The 9,308-nt window shown below is 45.0% G+C and overlaps 1 long non-coding RNA gene across 1 annotated transcript; it reads left to right on the top strand.

The window, feature by feature from the left end:
* The first annotated feature begins 543 nt into the window (after positions 1 to 543).
* Positions 544 to 2,376, top strand: LOC119181008 (uncharacterized). The gene is made up of 2 exons (XR_005111134.2): positions 544 to 1,350; positions 2,248 to 2,376. It is a non-coding gene; the product is annotated as an uncharacterized LOC119181008 (long non-coding RNA).
* Positions 2,377 to 9,308: the final 6,932 nt, after the last annotated feature.

Below are 9,308 nucleotides of genomic sequence, written 5' to 3'. Positions count from 1 at the left end.
CAAAAAGAACCTTGACGGACAGCTCCTGCTACACGTTCCAGATCACTCCATCGCATTTGAAGCGGATGAAGAAAGAAATGTATGGTGATTAAAACTTCAAAGTGTTACGTGTCACGATGTCCAGCATTTTCGTCGTCCTGCAAGCCTCGGCCGGCTGCCTCAGTAATTTGCGCATACAGAGAAGAGACTGTTGCAAGAGCATTTCAAGAGGCGTTGCTGTGAAACAAGAGTCGTCTGCTCGGAGAAGCGAATTCACATCGCTCCACAGAAAATATTGAAAAAAAAGAGCTGCAGTTGCTGCTAGTAAGCTATATCTTAACTCTAATGAGATTCAGAGCAAACGAGGCGAAGAGCAAGCTGCGTTTAGACTAATAAAGGTGAACACCAACGTGCGAAAAGAAAAAAAAAATGCAATCTGGGGATTTTGTCGGCTATCTAAGGATTTTTGAGGGGTCATTCTAGGGATAAAGCGTTGCCTCAGGTTGGCATCACTGCTGGTGGAACATTTCTCCCGCAGTGGATGTAGTAACGCTGAGGATCATGATGATGAAGCTGTCGCCAATATTTTTGCGTCCATCGTGGTGACAATGGGCGGGCGAAGTGGTTCGAGTTGATGTCAGGCTGTAATATTGCCAGATTGTCTCGGAGCGAGCATACCTGCTTGAGCGTTTTGGGTGCTTCACAGGCGCAACACTTCCGAACAACAATGAAAAAAACAAAACAAAACACAGTGCTGAGCCTGTAGCTACCACGGCCGAGACGTGCTGATATCCTATGTACCGATATCCTATTATGCTGCAAATTACAGCGCTAACGTGCATCGTACACCACCACAAACGGTGTTTCACCACAAACATCTACACCTCTCTCTCGCTTCCTTTCTCAAGTTCTACTTGAATGGCCGGCTGTGGTGACTGTACTTGCGTAACAAATTTTACGCTTAAATACTTAATAAAACAGCAAAGTACAATGAGACCTAAATACAAAATAGACTAAAATGTTTTATCAATCGCAGATTTCACAATTTTCAATGAAAGAAGTGCACAGGCAAAAAAAATTTTTTTTGGACACTGTGACGAGCAGTTTCGTAAAACACATGTGGCGAGGGCTAGCTACCGTGCCACGGATAGAAGCGCGGCGCAGTTGGGTTGTTTTTGATGAGGAACGAGGAGTCATGGCATGCTCAATTTAGGTATTTTGATTAGTGCTCGACAGTTTCATCTCTGGAAGACTTTACGACTTCATGCGAACGTCGAACGAATGTGTTAGCCTGAGACAAGACGGATGTGTGGATCCATTGTGTTCGGAAGGCCGCGCTAGCTGCCTTGTCCGCAATGCAGCCATTTGCAGGTAATTAATCTCTTCTGCTTCGAGTAAGTGAAAATGTACATATAATATAACGCAACACAGAGTGTTTTGAGAGTGGAGATGATGGAACGTTGCCTTGTAAACAATGCTTTAGACTCTGCATATTCGCGGCCATTTGTTTTGGATCGTGATAAAATATCAGTGTCTATGGCGCAATACTTGTGTTGAACAGCATGCTAAATAACTATGACGTATACTCGGGCAGGCTAACGCTCTATCCGAAGAACTAGAAAAGGGCACGTATTCGCTTGGTAATTAAATATCTCCAAACCTGTTCTCTCTGTGTGAGCTCAAGCTTTACTGCTCAGTACCCCCCCCCCCCCTCCTTTTTTTTTTGTCACAGAGATAACCTCGATGGTTTAAAATTAGAGTAGACCAAGACTTGATCTCTACGAATAGCGTTAAAATAATGTACAGTGACATTTATTAAAATTCCCGAGGGAATACGAATTTTGAATTGTACGTGACACGAGTTAATTGTGTTGATAATTACTATACAATGTTGTAAATTATACTGTGGTGTATCTGTACTTTTTACTGCTATGTACAATAAAGGTGTGCCTATTTATTCACAAATGTTGTTGACTGTATGTAGATAAGTGCAATCGCATGTTGAAAGGCACAATTGAGCAGAACTTCACCTATGCTTGCTTCATAAAATATCTCACAATGGTTTAGTCATCGATCAAGTCACGTATTAAGAGAGCCGCTGTTTCTGTTTACAGGAGCCGTTTGTAATTGCGACAATAGTACTTGTTTTTTGATTTATAGCAATATCGGCTTTACGATTTTCTAATGAGATGAAATTTAATTTTTAGTAGTACTGCATGTGTAAATTAGTAATTACAGTTGCACTAACAATGTAAATATTTCTTTCAGATGGTTCCGTACGTACGAAATCTACGAAATTGCTACCTTCTGCCGCCTTTCTAAGGAGGCAAATAAGGTGCTTCACAGCCCCTGTACACTCAATCTGCAAAGTTTTTAATAAATGAAGTCCAAATTCAACGCCAAGCTTCTTCGTCTATATGCATTGCAGGGGTCCACTGGTACCTGGAAACAATTGGGACCAGCTTAAGTGGTTTATGGTCAAATTTCCAGTGGAAAGCAGTTGCCAGTGGATCTCAACTGGAAGCAGTTCAAGTGGTTTATGGTCGAATTCCTAGTGGGGACCAGTTGCCAATGGGTCCCAGTTGGAACACACCGGCAACTGGTCCTCACTGGGAATTTGACCATAATCCGCTTGAACTGGTCCCAGTTGTTCCCAGTTAGAATATTTTCGCCTGAGGAATACGAAAAGTAGGTCTGGAAATTAGTATGCACAAAGTAAAGTAAAACAGTCTCGGCAGAAAATTTACAGCACTTAGCGCCGCGGAGCCGAACCATGCAAGTGAAATAACTAGATTAATAAGGATGGGGTGGATCACATTAGGCAAGCATTCTCAAATCACGAATGGTAATCTGCCACTAACTCTGAAGAGGAGGGTATATAACAGCTGTATCTTGCCAGTACTTACCTACGGAGCAGAAACCTGAAAGCTTGCAAAGAGGGTTCCGCTTAAATTGAGGATGACGCAGTGAGAAATAAAAAGGAAAATGATAAGCATAACTTAAAGGAGCCCTGAAACACCAATTTCAAGTAACCGTAGAATGAATTCACTGAAAGAGGTTATTGATTGATATGTGGGGTTTAACGTCCCAAAACCACTATATGATTATGAGAGACGCCGTAGTGGAGGGCTCCGGAAATTTTGACCACCTGGGGTTCTTTAACGTGCACCCAAATCTGAGCACACGGGCCTACAACATTTCCGCTTCCATCGGAAATGCAGCCGCCGAAAGAGGTTATTGCCTTGCGAATTCAATGCCGCAAAAATTTTTTAAGAATCTGTCCAGTTCGAGTCGAGTTACAAGATTTGTTGGATGCTGAAATTGCACTCTCTCTTCTCTCGTCGCAACAAAAACACTGGAAGCTAAGCAGGGAGGGATGGAAGGGGCAAAAAAAAAGCGTCACCTATGCCTCGTGACATTGAGCACTTTTTTTGTACTTTTTTCTTCGAATGCGTGGCTTTATCAGTGTTAGCACGAGCACGCGTGGACAAGTCACGGCCTCTCGTGGTGACCTCCGTAACGATCAGGCGTGTCATGTTCAAATCAGGCAATGACTGATAAATGGGCTTGTTACGAGTGATTTTGTAGCGTCTTTTGTCATTTGTTGAGAAAAGAGAAAGGAATATTTAGCTGGCTGTGATAACTTATTATGAATTCCAGGCCGCGTGTTTAGCTATAAAATTTGGCTCGCGTGTTGTCGGGAGCCTTTACTACCGATCGGCAGCGTTTCCTGACTATGCTCGAAAAGTGTTACAGGGCCCCTTTAAGAGACAAGAAGAGGACAGAGTGGGTCAGGGAGCGAACCAGAGTTGAGGATATCAGAGTTGAAATCAAGAAGGAATGGACGTGGACCGGGCACGTAGCGCGTAGGCAGGATGACCACTGGTCATAAAGTAAAATTGACTGGATTCTCAGTGAAGGCAAACACACGAGGGGGAGACAAAAAGTTAGGTGGGCTGATGAGATGAATAATTTTGCAAGTATAACGTGGTAATGGAAAGCACAAGACCGGGTTGATTGGTGGATCATGAGAGAGGCCTTTGTCCTGCTATGGGTTTAGTCACGCTGATGATGATGTTGATGACCATTCTGAATTTTAGCAGAAACAGAGGGATCGACGGCCGTAGACATTGTGCATTATCACCAGATTGAGATTTTGTTGTTCTGCCTGCCGAGTGTGACCTCGAGGTTTTAATAAAATGGATGACCGAAAAGGTACGTTATTATTAATTAATTTGTCTAATAATATTGGGATTTGAAAACCTTACCATAATAAAAGGCACCAAGTTGAGATTTCTGAAAAGGTCAGCCAATGGTGCATTCCTCGGTTCCTTTTTTCACAAAATTGTAACGGCGGGCAACAAGAGGCGTACCGTACATGGCACTGGTGTCACGCGGCGCACTCGTAAGCCCGATCCAGGTCAAATCTCTCAACTTTGATAGGATCCTTTCTGTCACTAGCGTAAAGAAGCCCATATTGATAGGAACGACCTTGTGACAACGGTGTTGCAAGTCATTCACGAACACAGTTTGAAGTGTGTAGTCACTGAAACAGCCACATTGAAGCATGGTGGGACGCGATCTCTGTGATGTCCCGTCATGAGCACATCGAATGCTGCTTCTTTCGCTATACATGCACGGAAGTCCAACGACCATCCAGGAGCGTCATCATCACACGAAGGGAGATTAAATCACCGCGTCACACATTGCCTTGATGTCATCTAACCGTCATGTTGCGCACCCATAACGTGACACGGAGATTCTTCAGGCGACGGTTAAAGGGCCACTCACCAGGCCCCATAACGAATTTTAGTTAGACAGTGGAAGTAATCGGGTGTTCTATGAGAAACATTTTGCCACAAAAATTTTTCGAATCGGTTCATCACTAGCGGAGGAAACGGGTTTTTTGAAGCGGCACGAAACGAAGATGAGAGGAGGCGAACTCGAAACCCTTGCCGCTCCTCCGCGTAGTCTTCGCAAGCCAAATCTCTTCCCCACTCTCTCCAGCATCTGAGCAAGAGGTGACGTGCGCTTGACGTGCCCAACCAAGTCCAACCCCCGAGAACGCGAGCAGCGTTTCTTTGTTGACCAGCGTTATTTTGTGGTCTTCTGCCTGTTTCTGCGGGATGGTTTGGAAACGCTAGCTTAGACGCGGTTGAGTAGATCAGCACAATGAGTGCGAGAATGCGTAAGAGCGTTCCACAGCGGTCGTCTGCTCAATGCGCTGACCGCGGGGACATGAACGCATGCGAAACGCTGGCACATTAGCCCCGTATCTCGTAGCACTTCACGGGAAAAAAATAAAAGAAAAACGCGCACAATTTTTATTGCGTCTCATTATTTATTTCATATTTTATTATTCTCTTAAAGCAACAAGTACATAAACTACGCATGTTGTGTTAAATATTTTTGCCATGTCACGTGGTATACTGTTGACAACGTCAGAGCAGACTCGTCTACGTAGAGGACCAACGTCACTGCATTGCCGTGTACGTAGGGCCAAACCTACGCCAACGTCATGCCCTCATTCTCTACGCGTGCGCCGGCAGAGGAGAGGGGAGCAGCTTTCTTTTTGAAATTTGACCCATTTCCGCGGCGCATAGCGTTGCAAAGCTTGGCAGACGTGATCATGAGCACCTCGTCTACGCATTGCGCTCGTCAGCACAAAATTGTCAAACCTGGTGGGTGGCCCTTTAAGAGAAACGAGGAATCGGCTTACAGATTGGTGCCCTCTGAGAAACCTACTGTCACTAATTTCCCCATCACGTGGCTATAACTACATAGGCCACAATATGCGACGTTTTCGTAGGGTAAGTAAATTTGCATGCTTCGAAAGCCGTATTGTCACCACAGGGCGAATGCATATCGAAAATATGTCTCAGTCGGCCCAGTGGTCGCGTCCTTACGACATTCTCAAACGGCACACGTGAACGCCAAACAATCAACTTGAAACCAGACGTCCTTTTCTCCCTTTTGACGGCTCCACTCGCGAAGCATGTGGGCGACCGAGTCGCCTGAAATGGTTCGGAGGATTTCAAGCTGAGCTGAACAGCTGTGCCGCCCGCGACCTCCGACGCCAACGTAGCTCTCTCCTCCTGACGTCATTGAAGCTCTCGCCGTGTGATGCCCCGTTCTCGAACTTCGTCGACCAGCTCTCCTTTTTCCTATATCCTTCTTTTTCTGTGTCACTCGCCTGTCCTATTTATTTATATAGATCCTCCCACTATTCTTTTTATCCCCTTCCCTACAAGGCATTGTGCCGTGTCGCCCTATAGAGGCAGACAGAAATTAGGTACCTTTTTTTTACTCTTCTCAAGAACCACTCACTCACTCATTCGCCTTTCTTTCCCATGTGCGGGTCTCCCGCGTCCCCCTTTCCGGAACACGGGAACTGGCTCTGCGCTTTGCAGCACGTACCCGTATACACTGCACCCCACTAGAACACGCCGCTCTGCATACCTCTTACTAACTTCTCCTTTCAGGAAATGGACTTGCTCGCTGGATTCGGGGCTGACTGGTTGTGCCCTCATGATCTCCGACGACAGCGCAGCTCTGGCCGACTGGGTTGGTCCTACGCCACCTCCTGCCGCCGGTCCCCTACGACGACGTCAGCTCAGCTCTGGCCGACTTGATTAGCCTTACGCCATCTCCTGTCGCTGACAAGAGCTCTCGCAAGTGGTGCCCGTGCTCAGAATCCTGTAACCGTGTTTTCATCTTTCCTATCTCTCTTATGTCGTCACTGGCTGTCCTTGCGCATCTATATCTCTGTCTCTCCCTCCATACCTTTAATATTATCCTTTTAATCCCTCCTCACCTCCCTGCCTTGTCAGCTACTGTTGAGGTGTCGCACGCTGATGCAGACAGTTACGGGGCTCAGTTTTATCTTCTTTTTCCTCTTATAACCACAATCTTCTTTCAGGAAAGCAGGTGCTGTTCATATATTAGTGGCTGTCTCTGGTGCACCAGGAAAACACTGTGATGGGCACTTATAAAATATGAAACATAGCATTCTTTTTTTATGATTCATTGTAAATCTTATTGTCTTATGGAATCTTCAGTGCCTTATCTGTCATTTAAAGCTGGATCAGCTTCTTTTTCTTGTTTGGCATATTTGAAGGCGCACTGATGTCCAGGAATTCTCCTAGCCAGGACCGCTCCCCATGGACGGCCTCTTTGCGGCATGAGGACCTTCCTTTTGACATGTTTCTCCGCAGTGGTGTGAGCAGCATTACCGTCGCACTAGTACCTATGGGTGGTCACTTCATTAAGTTGAATAACCCCAAAGCCATTCAAGAACACCTTCACGCAGTGTCCCCTAACTACAGATCGTAACTGACGTGCAGCAGTTTGGTCGCGGTGGGATAGTATGCAGATCGACAGACCAGGAATGTTTAAGAGACTTTCTCAATTGTTTGTCATTTGCATCAATTCCGGTGAGTGCGTTTGTTTCACCTCATCAGACTTGCACAAAAGGAATCTTACGAGGCGTAGACGTGCAGCTGAGCCCTGCTGAAACTCTAGAAAAGTTCTCGGTGGCAGGTGGGGTGGCAGTTTATCGATGCAATTGAGGTGTGGACAACAAGCGCGTCGCAACAGAGTCCTTGATTGCGACTTTTGCTGGCACCTCATTTCCTTCTGAGATTAAAGCGTTGTCCCTGGTGTTTCGAGTAGACCAATTGACATCTCGTCCGTTACAATGCCTGAACTGCAGGAGGTTAGGTCATAGTGGCGGTGGCTGTAAATAAGAGGGACGATGCAGCATATGTGTCAGGAACCCGTGCCGGACTGGAACGTATCTACTGATGTGGAAATTGATGCCCATGCTCAAAAACGTAGCTGATCCCCGCTGAATCATGCAAACCCTTCGTCCCCACAGGCGAAATAAAAAAAAAAGAATCCGGCCAGTAAATTTTTGAAGGAGAGTATTTCGGAGAAAGTTGTCTTCGCAACAATTACTGCAACAAAATAGCATCTTTAAAAGTTTTGCAGTGGAATTATTGTTCGATATTTGCTGCAATGACTGATTTACACTATCTCAGTTCCCAGCTGAATTCTGGTTTAATTTTGTTACAAGAAACTTGACTTAATCCAGACAACAGCTTTTATGTCAAGAATTACCGTTCTTTTAGACTAGACCGCCCTTCGAGAGGCGTTGGTGTAATGACATTGTTATCAAACAGACTTTGCCATAAAGCTAAGGAGACGTTTAGGCTGCTGTCTCCGGAATTTGAAATTTTAGCTATTAAAATAACTCTGCCTTTTCGTCAGACATTTACAATAGCCAATGTTTATTTCCCGTCCGGCGTACATGATACCAGATTATTGGACACCCTAATTGGCACGTGTGGAAGAAATATTTTATTAGCAGGAGATTTTAACGCCCATCATGTGACATGGCGTGTAAAATATGATCCGTGCAGTAACCGTTTGTGGGACTGGTCCTAAGATATTAACCTCACCTGTTTAAATTCAGGAATTCCAACGTACTTGAGAGGTAACACATCTTCTTCATTGGATCTTACTTTTGCAAGCGTCTGCCTGAATGTTTCGGGTAGGTCCGTAGTTAACTGCGCAACAAACAGCGATCATATACCAATTACTTATGAAATAAAAGGTCCGGTAGTATCTGTAGTTTCCAATGTACGTACGTTTATAAATTATACTAAATTTAAAAAGTGTTTGCTTGCTTCACTAACTCATCTATCAGATACAACCACTAAGCAACGGTCCCCAATGGAGACTTCTGGTCGATGGTAAGCGCTACAAGAAAAATCACGCGCGCTCTCAAAACGCTGCCGAACATCATCAGCCACAGACAAACCAGAGACGGCGCCCAGAGTGGTACGATATCCTAACCTAGCCTAACGACCTAACTTAACCTAACCTTCGCCATGTAGCGTAAATAGCGGATGAGTTTTACAGAGATCTGTACAGCAGCCGGGACAACCACGACCTTAATACTATAAGAACTAGCAGCAACGCAGATGACACCCCACCAGTAATGATAGGAAAAGTCAGAAAAGCCTTGAAGAGCATGCAAAGAGGCAAAACTGCTGGTGAGGATCAGGTAACATCAGATCTGCTGAAAGATGGAGGACAGATTGTATAAACATTTGTACAGTTCTACAGAATTCCCGCGAAAAATCTTAATTTACGATCACATCAGTGAAGCAGAACTGTAATTCACCGTGGTGGAATGATGAGTGCTCCAGGGACTACAGGCGTAGAAAGGCAGCCTGGAAAAACGTGTTATTCAATCAATGCCATCCAAACTGGGAAGGCTAACCAGTTTTATGCTGGAGCTTTTAAAAGAAGTTTCGCAAGCAAAA

The sequence above is a fragment of the Rhipicephalus microplus genome, unplaced genomic scaffold (assembly GCF_043290135.1).
Source record: "Rhipicephalus microplus isolate Deutch F79 unplaced genomic scaffold, USDA_Rmic scaffold_14, whole genome shotgun sequence".
Lineage (NCBI taxonomy): Eukaryota > Metazoa > Arthropoda > Arachnida > Ixodida > Ixodidae > Rhipicephalus > Rhipicephalus microplus.
Note: the sequence above shows the minus strand (reverse complement) of the source record. Positions and strands in the feature narration are given on the sequence as shown.